A 16,471-nucleotide genomic window follows, 5' to 3' on the forward strand; every position below is an offset into this window, starting at 1 on the left:
GAGGCTGGCTACAGTTGGCTCACTATTGATGTTAGAGCCTTATACTCATGCATCCCGCACCACCTGGCACTTACTGCCCTTCAGTATCATCTTGCTAGGTACTCGGGTTACTCTTCTGACCTCCGTGTTTTCATCTGTGCAGCTACTGAATATCTCCTGACCCGCAACTATTTTATGTTCGATGGCGTCTTCTACCTGCAGAGGTGTGGAGCCTCCATGGGGGCCAAGTTCTCGCCCTCATTAGCAAACCTCTACATGGGCTGGTGGGAGGAGTTCCACATCTTTGGGGGTGGGGGGCGCCATCTGGAGCGGGTTGCGTGGTACGGGAGATTCATAGATGATATCCTGGTGGTCTGGAGGGGTGACCCGAGCCTGGTGGAATCTTTCATGGTTTGTCTTAACGACAATCGGTGCAACTTACAGTTCACCCATGTATGGCATTCCACCTCCATTGATTACCTAGATTTGACCTTGGAGGGGGACTTGGGCTTGGGGACTGTTCATACGAAAACATTTAGAAAACCCTGTGCTGGGAATTCTACATTGCGGGCTACCAGCTGTCATCCCGCGCATACCGTCCGGGCAATTCCGGTGGGCGAATTCATTCGGGCCCGCAGGAATTGCTCGGACGAGGCTGCTGCGAGACGTGAGTTTGCAGCGGTTGAGAAGCGTCTTTTGGAAAGAGGGTACCCCAGGTGGACTATTCAGAGGGGCAGACAGCGAGCAGCATCCATGTCAAGAACTCAGTTAATTAGATCAAACGCCACTGACCGGGTTCCCGATAGGAGGCCTGCATTCGTGACCACCTATAGTTCTGAATTCCAGGAAGTGAAACACATTATAAATAAATACTTACCTATCCTGGAAGGTGATGATGAATTGCGGCCTTTTCTTCGGGATGGCGTCAGTTTTGTCAGTAGGCGGGCTCCCACACTGGGCAGCCTTCTGTCCCCTAGCATGTATAATTCTCGAGCCGAGTCTACCACTTGGCTTTCGGTTAAGGGTTCATACAAATGTGCAATCCCGTCCTGTAATTACTGTGAGCTGCATGTAGGGACCAAGTATATAGAATCCCTGCATAATGGATTTAGATCTACTGTTAAGCACTTTATTAACTGCAGCTCAAAAAATGTGATCTATTTAGTTACATGTTCTATTTGTTCACTTCAATATGTGGGCTGCACCACCAGATCGCTCAGGGCCAGAATTTCTGAACATTTTTTGGGAGCTAATTGGCAGACCCAGAATATTTCTAATGTCGCTAGGCACTTTCGCACTGTACATGGTGGTAATATGTCTGGCTTTTCCTTCCAGGGCATCGAAAAGGTTTTCCTGCCCAGGAGAGGAGGAGACCTACATGCAATGATTAGAAAAAGGGAGGCACTCTGGATCTTTCGCCTTGGAACCAGATCGCCACAGGGTTTAAACGCCAGGTGGGATCTGGCTTTGGTTACAGGTTGACGATTTTTATGTTATTATATGCTTAGTTTATCAATCCATATCTTGTATATATTTATGTCTAATTTTCGAAATATTGTGTGCAGCGACAGATGCCCTCTGTACATTTTGCATAGTCCTATGTACACATCCACATGCCAGGCCTGCTATTGTTCTCCTTTGTTGTGATGGATTATTTTTTGCTCCTTTTTTATCTTTGTGTATGGTTTTTAATTTTGTTTTGTTAGGTTCGGGGATGGCAACTTTTATTAGTGAGAGACGGAATACATTAGGCATTCTCCTCCCTTTGCCTGGTGGGTTGGGCCATGCCCCGCCTCTCACTGTTCCATCCCCCCCCCCCTCCCCTTTTTAAACCTCACTGAGAAAGCTGAAAAATGACTATGATTAAGGACTTGGCGTCCGAAACATGTTAGTCAAGTGTTTTCTGCTTATCTGGATACGTCCTCAATAAATATAACGATTTTAACGATTTTGGAGACATTGGTGCGGACCTTCCTTCCTTTACATCTTGACTACCTGGGCCTGGCTGCCTGTGTTCCTGCACTGTCTGCCACGGTACAATAGAGCGGTATCCCCTGCTTGCTTCCTATTGAAGTTTATTTTATGTTGCACTCTATAGAGGTTCACACTCGCGAGTCGCTTCTTAAATATTTGCCTGTTTGCTTAATATGCCGAAACTTGGGTTGCCTTCAAAGCTAATTTCTTCTATCAGACTGGACAATCTCCAATGAGTCATCCATGGGGGATAGCAATGTGGAACATTGTCTCCACGTCTTTTAAAACTAGATGAGTGATGTCAAAAATGCATCCCGGGTTATCAGGGGAAACTTGTTATTTAATATGGTCATACGATATGAAGCATGGACACTTGACAATGGACAGAGTCCAGTTGTTCTTTGGTTACCCTTGAGTCAATACGAGCACAATTTTTATAAAAAAAACTCTGAGAAGGAATGACGCCTCGGAGACTAATATATTGTAATCTACAAGTGATTACAACAAACCAGATTTTAGTTCCTCTTTGACCCATGAGCGAATAGGTTCATTTAGAAGACTGCGGGCAAAAAAAGGGATTGCACAATTGCTTTGTTGCATTAGTGAAGTTAAAGCTGGTAAATCTAAAGGCTCATACACACGTCCAACATAATGCACCACCAAGCGTACAACATGACCAAAGTTTTTACCTGACAAGTACGTACACACACACACCAACTAACTAAACAACCAACTCAAAGGATACCTGAAGTGACATGTGACATGATGAGATAGACATGTGTATGTACAGTGCCTAGCGCACAAATAACTATGCTGTGTTCCTTTTTTTCTTTCTCTGTCTGAAAGCGTAAAATATCAGGTATGTAAGTGGCTGACTCAGTGCTGACTCAGAGAGGAAGTGACTACAGTTGTATAAATATGCATACACAATTTGCATAATTCTGCATAAATGCAAAATTATTTGCATCTCATTGACCATCCCTAACAGGCACCTGTGGTTATGTGTATTTAAATGGCAATCTTCTTTTTATGGTTTTTATACAACAGAATTGTGTGGGGTTTCTTCACTGTCTTTATCAGTGCAATATTTAATAAAGGTATTGGAGAACTAGAATCTTAGCAGTAATTAATACCTGGTTTTAGTAGTTGGAAACCTCAAATATTATGGATGTAGTACTGCACCATTTGATTGTGAAAGGTTGAATTTAGAGTAACTGTCAGCCATACTATCTCAGAAAAATCCCTCACATATACAAGTAGATAAATACTTGCTCTACTTACATAACATATGCATTGCACTGTCCATTTTTTATTTTAGTCATATTTCTACAGTAAAAACTATCTTCTATCTTGATGCCAATCCTAATGTCATTTCCTCTTACTCTTCTCTGCCTGATTGTGTATGCAGTGCCCGCCCTCCTCCCAGTCTACAGGCACTCCTACCCAGCTCTGCAATAGAAAGTGCATTGTCTCAGCTTAAGAAATATTGGCCAATCAGGGAGGAACAGAGGTGTGGGAGGGATAAACAGGAGGGAAAGAGGCTTCAGCCAATCAGGCTGCATTAGTTAAGTCTGAGGGGAAGTAAAAAAAGCAAATGATGGGGAATGATGATTTATGGATAAGAAAACCAAGAGTGATTTTTAACTTTTGGATTGCCTGGTTAGCATCCTTATTACTTGATTACCAGATAAAAATAAAGCATTGATTTTTGATTTTATGCCGACAGTTACACTTTAAAGACACCTGAACTGAGAGACATATACTGTATAGGCTGACACATTTATTTCCTTTTAAGCAATGCAGATTGCCTGGCTGTCGAGCTGCTGACGAGCGCTGTTAAAACAGCGCAGGAGATTTGGGCGCAGCCGGTGCCACCATAGGCCATAATAGGAATCACCGCTATAGCATAGCTCAGTGTGTAATTTGGGTGCCATGAAAAGACTGAGCTCAAATTACCTTTAAAACACTGTAATTCGTCCACTAGTGCTAGCTGGAAGCCGAATTACATCAGCCCCCACTATCCATGGCGGCCTGGAGGGGGAATAGTAATGAACGCTCCCGGACTTTTGCAGAAGCAGGATCAGCCATATAACATCTGTATCCTGCGCCCAAATCTCCCAGCGGCTATTTCATTGGTATGCCCTCCTGCTGAGCCTCTGTTTCTAATAGCCATAGACTCTGAACATGGATGCAGATCAGGTGCTCTGACTGAAGTCTGACTGGATTAGCTGCATGCTGGTCTAAGGTGTGTGATTAGACCCTTCTGCTGCCAAAGAGATTGGCAGGTCAGCCAGGAAATAAATATTGCATCCTCCGTATCCCTCTTGTTACAGTTGTGCTTTAAGCTGTAAATGCTAGGGAAAATACCCATTGAAGATGTTAAAAAAGAACCACTAGGTTATTATTAATTGCGCAAGAAGCTCCTGTGAATATATACAGATTATCAGCTTTTCAAATCTCTAAATACAACTTCAAGGTGTGTATGGTCTGTAAATTGCCCAAGTGAAAAGGAAAAAACAGCTTTGTATGCTGATGATAAATGAGGTCTAAGCCCCCCTTCCCACCACCATCCTTCTCCTTAAAGTGTACATAAGCCGCAGAGTTATCTCTCCTACGCTAGCTAGACTGTGTGCGTATTTCTCCTGATGGATAAATTAGAACTTTCACAGATAGATGTGCAAGTAATAACCAGCTACAGGACCACCTCCCAACTAAAGAGCCCCCAAAATGTTTTGAGTTCAAACATGTTGAGTAAATGTAATGGGAGACCAGCTGTTCCTTCAGTAGTGATCTGGTCAATGATACATTACAATCATGAATATCAAACTTGAGCTCTGTTATTGATTTGGGTCATTCCTTCAACATGGAGCCACCCACGTAGGAAGAATTTCACAAATATATGGACCCTTACGGTATCAGGATTCACTTGACTTGCGTGTATTTACTACTCATGGCCTGTTTTCAAGGACTTGACGTCCCTTAATCCATCTGCAATAAACAGCCTAATCATATTAAACCAAATATTCAGTCTTGAACTTCTCAGCCCACGTCAGGTCACAGAAGGAGAAGACATCATGCGTCTCGAGTTCTCATTTGGCTTCCCGCGTTTCCTCTCTTTACCACAACACCCCCAATAGTTTCCATCTTTTCCAAGGCAAGATCGAGATTTCACGCAAAGTAGAGCAGCATTTGTGTTCTTTAGTTGGACGGAACCAAAGGAATTTTATAGCAAGTCTGGAATTCTGACCCTCTAGTATGGAAACTCTCTTCCCACTCTAGAGTGTAAACTTAGGAGGACATCTCTTCTGGGAGATGGCTGAAATATTATCATCAATGATGGATATTTCAACAATGAGATCTTCATTGTGGAAACATGTACAATTCAATAACTGTTCATCTCCTGTATTGATGAAAGGGGAGCCATGACTTGACAACTTCATGAGCCAAACTGGAAATGCTTTTTGGTTATGTGGAGCTTATTACTTAAAGGGATTTTGTACCCGAGACACAGCATGGGAAAGCAGCAAGAGATCGCCAGCCAAAATTTTCTGTACAACGTCTTGTTTCATTGACAGAAGTTTGGATGCTTCATGCTAGAAGCTGTAACTTTTTTGGCAAGCCAAGTAGAGATGAAATGTAATATAAATGCACCCATTGCCGTTAAGATGGTCGAAAGCACAGGCAGGCTTCACCTAATCGGCAAATTATGGTTAGGCCTTCTTAAAACAGAAGGGATTTGCAAATATCCCCATTGAGGAACAAATAATTCCCAAAATGTGTCACTGCTAGTTTATAGCACATTGATATTACAAATCCATAGAGTCCAATATTAACCCTTTCAAATCCAATTTTCTGATCACCCTGAACCCCCCCCCCCCCCCCCCCCGCACTTCATTTTCCTCCAGTGTGCTGTAAGGGGGGCATGGGTAATTGGGATGTGTGGTGATGGAAGGTATCTGGAGGGTCTGTACCTGTTTGCGCTAGATCAAGGAGGTGACCCGGCATTTTTTTTGGGGGGGGTGTCAGCGCCAGGACTTACACTGTAGCTCTGCCCCCCTTGCATGCACGCCAACATAGTTTCATTATTATATGGTGCTGCATGGTGTTAGAGAGAAACAAGAGGCTTGATTCACTAAGACAAATGGCACGCCTTATCAAAGTTAGCACGCCTTACCAAAGTTAACACACCTTATTAGAGTAGCATAACGAGCGCTACGAACCTGTAGGGGCTCAGGGCAGGACAGTGGAGCAGTGGAGCTATCGTCATTGCCAATGAGCAGTCATAAGTTCGCTATGCTACTCTGATAAGGCGTGCTAACTTTGATAAGGCATGCTATTTGTCTGCGTGAATGAAGCCCCTGGTGTCTTTGTCTGAAGAGGCTGATGCTGGACTGGATTTTATCTGGCAACAGCACCATCTAGTGGAAGCCAGTTTTCCTATCTGATGGCCCCAATCTGGTCCTATGAAGGAAAATGCCAATGTTGGACATATTCGGACATAGGATTGGAAAGAGATAAGACAGACATTTCAGGTCACTTTCATGTTTATTATGTTTATCCAGCAGTGACTGGATAGTGTACTAGTTAAAGTACCTTTGACCCAGTTGAAATCCCCCCCCCCCCCTTCCTCCAGCACCCCCCTGTGACACCCATTCTGCTCAGTAGACTGTCTAATATGATCGGCGAGGAAGCGCATCCATAATTCCCCGTCCCCTCGACCTGCTGTATGTGATTCACTGCACACAGCGCGCAGGGGAGCTGTGCTGTGTGCGGGCTTGTGGCATTTAAGGTCGGACATCCTTCCGATCTCAATTACCACAAGCCTGCACACAGCGCAGCTCCCTTGGCACTTGGTAAATCATATACTGAACTAAAGTTGCGAGTGGAGTGGGTGGAGTTAAGGACACGCAGAGGGAGAGGAAGAACTGCTACTTCCTCCCAACTCATTATTGACACCAGAACGGGGCCACCGAGGGCCCTGGAGGGGGGAGGCTGTTGCTGTATGCTGTGCCAAAGGCACAGCACCTGTAATAAAACAATTTTAAAAGTATTTGTGACCAGGTCAGGGGTACTTTAAGGGCTCTGCCTCTGATGCAGGTGACCTAGGCAAGACTTTCTAACACTGCTACTTCCTATAGACAGGGCCAGTTCTAGACTTTTTCCTGCCTGAGGCATACTTGTGAGGATGCCTTCCCCCCCCCGGTTTGGAATGATTGCACAGCACCCGACAATTTACTCTGCTTCATTTAATGTTCTCATGTGACATGCTGCAGCTCAACACAATAGCACACTGGCTGGCTGTGAGTCTGTGACAAACAAACTGCTCACCCTCAGCCACTCCATTCCTCCCCAGTCAGGACAGCAGTGCTGCCTCCTCCTTTCTGCTGTTCGAGTAAAATGAGACACTGCTGCTCTCCTGCCTCCCCACTCACTGTCAGACTTCTCACACAGCACAACAAGCTGCTTTTCCCCAATGATGACCTCTTCACTTTGCTCTCCTCCTCCTCCTGACTGCATGCTGTTAGCGTAAACACAGTACAAACATGCTTCTCCCCTCCCGTGATCTCTGCACCTGATGCAAATGTTTCACCTTGCTTCATGAGAGAACCGGCCCTGCCTATAGAGCCCTAGTGGCTGCAGCTCTGGCGCTTTTAGTCCACCAGGAGAATAGCGTGATATAAATTTTCGGTGTCTTGTCTTTAACAGTGCAAGCTTTTCGTATGATATCTGTGCAGCCTACTCTGCCTGCTGGATCCCCAGCCCCCCCCCCCATGTAATGTGTTGAATTCACCTGTTCCCCAGTGTCCCTGGTCTTCCCTCCATTGCTACCGGCCTGTATCCTGTGACTCGGTGGCACATGCGTGACTGCATACATGCAGTAAGGTCACGTGGTACTGGCGCCCAGTGGGGATGGAGAGAACATACGGGACACAGGAGGAGTGTACCAGTGGATAGGTGAGCTTAAGCCCACTCACCACAGGCCAGTGGGAATACATTACAATTGAGTCCAGCCAGGTGGTCCGGGAATTCGACGCCGATACTACCCTGCACCTGATGACATCTTTCCGGCATGCTCAATCAATTTTATTGATTGTAATCTCGATTTACGGTCGAAATCGATCAGGTGGTCATGTTGTGACATTGATCTCTGCCAGATTTCATTGTTGTAATTGAACTGGCTCGGATATCGATGCTGATAATTGAGTGATGTATGGGCACCTCTAGTATGTGGATTGAGCCTGTGTCTTTATTGTTGGAATATTAACAGGATTATTACCTAACAGGATTATTACCTAAACTGTAGTATAGTAAAACAACCACAAGTCAGCTGTATTACCTGATGGTTTTTCTTCAGTAAAAAGTTCTAACTTGTTATACTGGTTGCTGATCTGTGTGTACAAAACATTTATGCTCCAACATTTATAGCCAGCGTTCTACACTTGTGTGCTTTGCAGTCTCAATTCTCTGGGTGCAGATAGTTTGGCCAGCTACATTTTTTTTAAATTATTGTCTAATGAAGGGGACTGGGTTTCTATTGTGTGGACAAAACAAGCTGAGCTAGGGAAGAACTCTACTTCAGCTGTTAGTCTGTATCTATCCATCTATCTATATGTTTTTTTAAGTTGAGGAGGAACTCTCCCTGTCAATATAACACTATTGACCACTAGATGGGCTTGGTCATCATCACGAAGCACACTTCTTTCCATTCTTTCTTTTGTTGAACACTGGATGCTTCAGTACCCAGCCACGTCATCTAATGGATATTTGTTACTTACCTGCGTTGCCATGTTCCGCTGATACAACATCAGTGTGCTGTCTTCAGTTTTGTCTTCTAATACTCTTCCAAGTCCAAATCCAAAGCTGGTATGCAGATTAGATATTCTGACTCCAGTCTGACCCCACTACATGGTTTTTCCAGGTGTGACTCAAACACTCAGATGCCAAAACGTTCGGCACGCCAGCCAGCAACTGGCAATTTCTTCAAAATATCTCTTTATTTTACTACACAACATGACACTAATCACAATAACACTGCTGTATAACATTTCTTGTTTGTTCAAACGAGATTAGGAAACTTGTGCATGATTATTTACAAATTCTTATTTGCAGAAAGTGTGACCTGACCAGTCTTTCTGTGTCTCCCCTTTCACCCGGATTGCCCATAACCTCCCTTTCACCCGGATGGTCCATAACCTCCCTTTCACCCGGATTGTCAATAGCCTCCAAAGTGCAGTATTCGTTTCTCTAAAGTATTCTGTTTAAACCAAGATGTTACATGTAGTCCTCTGAAGCTCTGACAACAGAAGACACATTGGTTTGTTCTAATAACTTTTATCTTCTATTACAGCTATGAAATTCTCCAGAGTATTCACATCATCTGTTCTGCGTTTCATCAATGAGATGGCATTTCTTCGTGGGATTTATCAAGACATTCAACAGGTAGCAATACATAATTTAATTGCAGACCTTTTTTTTTCTTTTGGATTTTAGAATTTTAAGGCCAGTAAAAGAAAGTCATCCATGAATCAATCTCACAATCTTGGTAAAATCTAAATTTTCCTTCCTTCATTTATAAATATGTACACATCCTCCTTTGTTCCAGTCTTGACATACATTTTTTTGGCCCTTTTTTCCTCCATACCTCTGTTTTTGCTCATTGTCTTGTCTGTTGCATATGTGAGTTACACTTCCCATGAATTTATGGACTTTTGCTTTTAAGAAGTATTGAATAAAGCAGTTTTATGAAAACAACGTGCACTTGTAACTGGAACTCTCTGCTGTTCTCTCTTTAAACTGCAAATATTCTAGTTTTTGCCTTGGCTATACCCTCCTGCCCTTAATTTTGAAGAGGAACATTACTGAATACAGTAGAATCTTGTTAAACTCTTTTATAGTAAACATCTGGCTACAGTAAACTCTGTCACCAGGTCCCGACTATGTATCTGTTGATCAGTTCTGATATAGTAAACTTCTGATTTATTATTATTATTGATAGTGGCAACATATTCCATGGCGCTGATTTCATAAACTATTTGGCGAGGTCCCTTTAAAGAGAACTTGTACTGAGTAAAAATATTTAAAATAAACACATGAGGTAACTTCAAATGAACATTACATAGTTACCTTGCCATCAGTCCCTCTCAGAAGCTCATCATTTTCTTCTGACAATAATCCCTTCCAGTTCTGACAATATTTTGTCAGATCTGAAATATATCAGTTGCTGTCTGTAAAATATCAGTTGTTGTCAGTTATAGCTGAGAGGAAAACTGATGTACCAGGTAATGTCCATGTTTCCCTATGGCTCAAGTGGGCGATGTTACAGTTTAACTGTGTGCTGACCAGAAAGCTGTTATGGGTAATGGCCATTTTCAAAATGGAGGACGGAGAATTCCATTGATCACAGTGAACAAACAGGACAGGACAGGACAGGAGAAAGACACTGAGGAGTAGACTACATGGAAGGTAAGTATGACTTGTGTATGCTTATTTTGACTTTTAATTTTCAGTTCAGGTTTTCTTTAAGCTTACTATAAAGGGATTCTACTGTATTACTATGCTTAAACTTGCTTATATTTTACAAGATTTATAAAATTATTTAGTCAGTGTTTGCCTGCTGTAAAATCTTTCCTCTTCCTAAATTTACATTCTTAAATTTATCACACGTGGCAAGGCTGGATTTTCCATAAGGCACTGTAGGCACGTGCCTACAGGCGTCTGATGATGGAATGGTGGCTCACTTCCCTCTCCGAATTCCTCCCTTCCTTCTTCCCTATATAGAGTCCTGAGCAGAGTTTAAATGACAGGTTATTCACCCAGTTCTCTGCATTCCACCGATGTAGAAAGGTGAAGCCGTCACCATCCAAATAATTTCAATGCTCTTTTATTGATAGAGAAGCATACAGCAAATGACAGCGACGTTTCAAGGCATCTCGTCTCTTTTTCAAGCTATTGCTGAATGTCAATCACAACATGCGAGTTCAAACACAGGTTTATATATCGTACATGGATATGCAGCAGCCAATGAATTCAAACTTCACTATTACGCAATCATAACAGCCTAACTACTATACGACCTGATGGGAAACTTCTAGACTACTGCTTAATAGGTCCATTCATATGAGGCCCCTCCCATCCCCACACACCCACCTTGGCAAGCGGCCGCTCTCCTCGGGGTGTCCGTCCGTCACTGCCTATGTTCCCCACAGCGGACCTGACAGGGGACTGTGCAGGAAGACGCGTGAGGCCGCACAATGCGCAGCGTTCGCATGTCTGGGAGGGGCCTCATATGAATGGACCTATCAAGCAGTAGTCTAGAAGTTTCCCATCAGGTCGTATAGTAGTTAGGCTGTTATGATTGGGTAATAGTGAAGTTTTAATTCATTGGCTGCTGCATATCCATGTACGATATATAAACCGAAGGTTTGAACTCGCATGTTATGTTGTGATTGACATTCAGCAATAGCTTGAAAAAGAGTCGAGATGCCTTGAAACGTCGCTGTCATTTGCTGTATGCTTCTCTATCAATAAAAGAGCATTGAAATTATCTGGATGGTGCCGGCTTCACCTTTCTACATACTTGTTGGCCCGGGGTGCTTCTGGACCTTAGCCTGGCACATCACCATTGAATTACATGAGGAGTGCTGCACATTCTTCTCTTCACTGCATTCCACTGATGAAATCCCCCTTCAACTACCTAATGTTTGGGGGCATCTCAAGCTACTTAATATTGAGGGTACCTGTGGCTACCTAATACTAAGGGGAAAGAGTGGCTACCTACACCGAACAGGGGAAATAGGGGGGAGGTGACAGCTGGGACAGTCAGCATATTTGCAGTGCGGTTCAGCGGTAGTTTATAGGCTCATTAAGTCTAGGGTGCCAGGACATTTTTGCCTATAGGCTTCTGTGAGGTAAATCCGGGCCTGACAGGTGGCGACATCTTTACAGATGGGAGGGAGCATCACTAAGCATAACATTTTAAAAAAAAATTTTGTGGAATTTTCATTGCTTGCGAGGAGAGTCATGGAGGGCGAAATAATGCAGATCGTAGAATAAACAGAGCATAGGCCAGATATGTCATTTAATTTGTTGCTTTCTATTACATTATATCTGTGATCTCATCACGGCGATGACAAGCCAAATCACCACTTAAGTCCCGTCGCCGCCATGTATTAGCAATTTTTCATGTCTTTTTTTCTTATTTTTAGCTTCATTAAATAATCGTGAAGCGCCTCCAGCTCCTAAATTTAGGAAACGGTCAGCAGATGTTCATTCCTTGGGGGCTTTTTTTTTTCTCCAGAAGTTGCGAAAGTTGATAGGTCCTCTCTGTTCCGAGTCCGGTGCATCTGCTGAATCTGGTAACGGAGCACAGGCTGTCCACACGCCCTGGCGCGTGCTCCGCCGCTCTTCTGGTGGGGCTGTCATTGTCATGAGCTCATATGTCATTTTTGTCAGCACCGGTCATAGTTTTGGCACTTCTGCAGCAAACTGACAAGGGAGAAAGGTTATGAATTAAGAATAGGCTTCCAGAATCGCATCTGCTGTTGTTTCCATATTTACAGCTGTGACTTGAACGGAATTTATATTTTTAACACGCAATACAATCATTCAAATCATTTTTTTGTAGACATCAGGACATTGGGAAATAGGCTACCATTCTATACTCAACTTACTTGATCCTAGCTCGTCTTTTGGCCCTCACTCTTCTTCTCCATATCTTCTTCTTTCTGATCCAATGTCTCTGGTAGAACTTTCAACGTTACTCTCTCCAACACCACCAACAGCCACTTTAAGGTACCACAAGGTTCAGTCTTCAGATCCCTTCTCTTTTTCATTTATGCCCTTGGTCTTGTCAGCTCATTTGGGTTTCAACATCCAATGTATAGCCTGACACCACCCATATGTATGTTTCTGTTCCTTCAATAGTTTAACCACTTAACGACCTCCTAACGCCGATAGGCGGCGGCTGGTCGTAAGTGGATTTACATGGGGCCGTTCCATGTCAGTTCACGGAGGGTATCTCCGTGAACAGTCTGCGAGCCGACGATCGCGGCTCGCAGGCTAAATGTAAGCACGCGGGGAAGAAATCCCCGCTGTTTACATCATACGGCAGAGACTTACCGAGATTTGGTGTTCTACAGACACTCATCGAGATTTGGTGCTCTGAAGAGATCTTTGAGCATTTGAGGCTCTGCATTACATCTGAGCCCTGGAAAGAGCTTCAAAAATGCTTTGCCGGGACTCAGAGATAATTACAGTGACGGGACTTGCGGTGAGGGGCGGCAGACGTTCGGTGGCTTTAGGTAAATTTCTCAGGGGTGCATGCCTCCGCTGCGATGGGCTTTGGCTCTGCGGGGACGAACCGACTAGGAGCTCTGGGGGTCTACTTATTAACCACTTAAGGACCATGGGCTTAACCTCCCCTCCCCCAGTGACCAGGCCATTTTTTACAAAATAGGCCACTGCAGCTTTAAGGCCTTGCTGCAAGGCCGTATCTCTCAGCACATATATTGGCTAATAAAAGTCAAGGATTTTACAACAACCAACCCAGCTTGCAGCGATCAAGACAGGTAGGGTTCGGTGGGTCCTGGGCATATAAGGATATGGCAACATTAATATCTGTCCAACTGTTTTAAAGTGAACCTCCAGACTAAAAATCGACTCAGCAGCACTGAAAAGGCCTGGAGTTTTTTCTAACAGTTTCACAGCATCAGAACTTTTTTTCTCTTATACAAGCCTCATTTTTAGCTGCACAGAAGAAAACTGCCCGGGCATTTTTCCACTGATGCTGTGCAAAGCATGATGGGATTTCTGATGTTGTTCTCGTTCTGCTGTTTTGGTGCAATTTTTTTTTTTTTTTACATTTTGAATTTCACATTTGAAGCCTAGCGTGTGCAGCTGGGAGGGGTTATCAGGACACAGGACAGTTGGAACTGTGTCTTATGCTCCCTGTCACCTCCCTTTCAACCAAAAAGATGGCAGCCCCCATGAATTTGCCTGTTCTTTTAAAACAGGGTGGGTAAACAATTATATTACCTATCTATTCTAATTAACATAACTAATGTAACTTAATAACAGTATGTTTGTTTAGGCTGAAGTTCCCCTTTTAACGAGATCTTCTACTTCAAGTCCTCTCACTTTCTTGAACTTCATATGGACACCATTAGAACTGACATTTAACAACCTAAAGATTCATGTCTCCTGCCAGACAGGAGGCAAAATCAACATGGATGGCTTACCAACCATTACTGCTCATCATGCCATAATTTAGGTGAAACATTCAACTCCACACTCTCATTCAAACCTCACGTTGACACGCTAATTACTTTCTACCATCTTCACCTAAAGAAAAAACCCCTCCCACATTCATCCTTTTATTATAGCATAAATTAACCTCCACTTTTCTTAACGACATTCTCCCCTCTCTGTCACCTCTACGAATTCTCTCCCCCAACCTTGCTATTACATGCTTCTAACAGCTTCATATACAGCTCACTTATGCAAATGATAAAATCTCATTTATCCGGTACCTACAGGGGATTGGTAGATGCTGGATACAGGTAGTTTCTGATTGCATCACTGGTAGAGTTACTGTTACATTTAAGACTAATACTGTACTATACCTCATCCCATACCCAAGCCATACACTCAATTGTCTTTTTAATTTCTAGACTTTGAAAGGAATAAAGCAAAAGAGAATGTAATCGTTTATTATTGTACTAATATTCCCGCTGTACATGCCATCCAATCAGCACCCTGGCTAATCTCAGTGGCCATTCACAGCAAGTGGGGGCAGAAAGGGGGCGTGTTGGCGCGGACAGACATACAAACCTACAGCGGCCAGCTTGGAAATGATTATTATAGGTACTGTAAAGATAGCGCTGTGTCTTCTGCATGGTTTAGGATTTTATATATACACATATAGTCCCAGTAAAATGTATAGTAATTGTTGTACAGTATATGCGTTCCATGTACATATTTTGATCCCTTTAAAAGACCACTATCACGAAAAAAGTAGGCAGTTAAAATCTGACAGAACCGGCAGGTTTTCGGCCAGTCCATCTCCTCATGGGGACTCTCAGGGTTTTGTTTTTCAACAGCATTTCCTGAACAACAGTTTAAAGGCCAAAATAGTGATATATCAGCCAGCCTCCCTAATCACTTGCACGCTATTTTGTCAGTTAGACTTTGCAACTGCTGTTCAGGAGATGCTGTTGAAAACAAAGAAAACCATGAGAATCCCTTATGAGGAGATGGACTGGCCCAATACCTGTCTGTTTTGTCAGATTTTAGCCCCCTACGTTTTTTGCCATGGTGGTCTTTTAACATCCTATCGGAGTGAATAATAGAAGGGCAAAATCTCAACAGATTGTTGGTTAGTGATCTACAGAGACTCTGTAAGATATGAGACTATGAGCCATATCCAATTACCAAACTAACCAGCGACAAGCACTGACGAGTTCTTAACCACTTGAGGACCGTGGGCTTTACCCCCCTTAAAGAGAACCCGAGGTGGCATTTCATTATGCTAGTGGGGCACAGAGGCTGGTTGGGCACACTAACACCAGCCTCTGTTGCCCCATCGTGTGCCTCAAAGACCCCCCCTGCTCGCCGCTATACCCCCGCAGTGCTGGCCACACGCAGCGCGTCTCCAGCACATTGTTTACCCTAGCGCTGTCTATCAGCGCCGCTTCCCCGCCTCCTCCGCATCGCCGCTACCCGCCCTCGTCCCTTCCCTCCTATCAGCTGGAGGGAAGGGACGCGGGCGGGTAGCGGCAATGCGGAGGAGGCGGGGGAGCGGCGCTGACAGACAGCGCTTAGGTAAATATTGTGCTGGCGACACGCTGCGTGTCGCCAGCACTGCGGGGGTATAGCGGCGAGCAGGGGGGGGTCTTTGAGGCACACGATGGGGCAACAGAGGCTGGTGTTAGTGTGCCCAACCAGCCTCTGTGCCCCACTAACGTAATGAAATGCCACCTCGGGTTCTCTTTAAGGACCAGGCACTTTTTTTCCATTCAGACCACTGCAGCTTTCACGGTTTATTGCTCGCTCATACAACCTACCACCTAAATGAATTTTACCTCCTTTTCTTGTCACTAATAAAGCTTTCTTTTGGTGCTATTTGATTGCTGCTGCGATTTTTACTTTTTATTATATTCATCAAAAAAGACATGAATTTTGGCATAAAAATTACTTTTTTAACTTTCTGTGCTGGCATTTTTCAAATAAAGTAAAATTTCTGTATACATGCAGCGCGAAAAATGTGGACAAACATGTTTTTGATAAAAAAAAAACCCATTCAGCCTATATTTATTGGTTTGGGTAAAAGTTATAGCGTTTACAAACTATGGTGCAAAAAGTGAATTTTCCCATTTTCCAGCCTCTCTGCCTTTTCTGAGCACCTGTCATGTTTCATGAGGGGCTAGAATTCCAGGTAAGTATAAATACCCCCAAATGAACCAATTTTGGAAAGAAGACATCCCAAAGTATTCACTGAGAGGCATAGTGAGTTCATAGAAGA

The 16,471-nt window shown here is 43.7% G+C and overlaps 1 protein-coding gene and 1 long non-coding RNA gene across 3 annotated transcripts in view; one reads left to right on the forward strand and one right to left on the reverse strand.

Moving 5' to 3' along the window:
• LOC137538295 (uncharacterized) overlaps nt 1–16,471 on the forward strand; it is a 97,014-nt gene that overhangs the window by 61,509 nt on the left and 19,034 nt on the right. Inside the window, exon 2 of the long non-coding RNA XR_011024740.1 lies at nt 9,302–9,393. This is a non-coding gene — a long non-coding RNA (uncharacterized lncRNA). The remainder of the gene's footprint in view (nt 1–9,301; nt 9,394–16,471) is intronic.
• SBF2 (SET binding factor 2) overlaps nt 1–16,471 on the reverse strand; it is a 604,108-nt gene that overhangs the window by 4,428 nt on the left and 583,209 nt on the right. The window contains exon 42 of one of the 2 annotated variants that reach the window (XR_011024738.1): nt 12,047–12,438. The exons of the other annotated variant lie outside the window; for it this stretch is intronic. The gene's annotated coding sequence lies outside the window, so the exon portion shown is untranslated. Of the gene's footprint in view, nt 1–12,046; nt 12,439–16,471 lie in introns of those variants that run through there. 2 annotated transcript variants of the gene reach the window in all.

Source organism: Hyperolius riggenbachi, chromosome 11 (genome assembly GCF_040937935.1).
Source record: "Hyperolius riggenbachi isolate aHypRig1 chromosome 11, aHypRig1.pri, whole genome shotgun sequence".
Classification (NCBI taxonomy): domain Eukaryota; kingdom Metazoa; phylum Chordata; class Amphibia; order Anura; family Hyperoliidae; genus Hyperolius; species Hyperolius riggenbachi.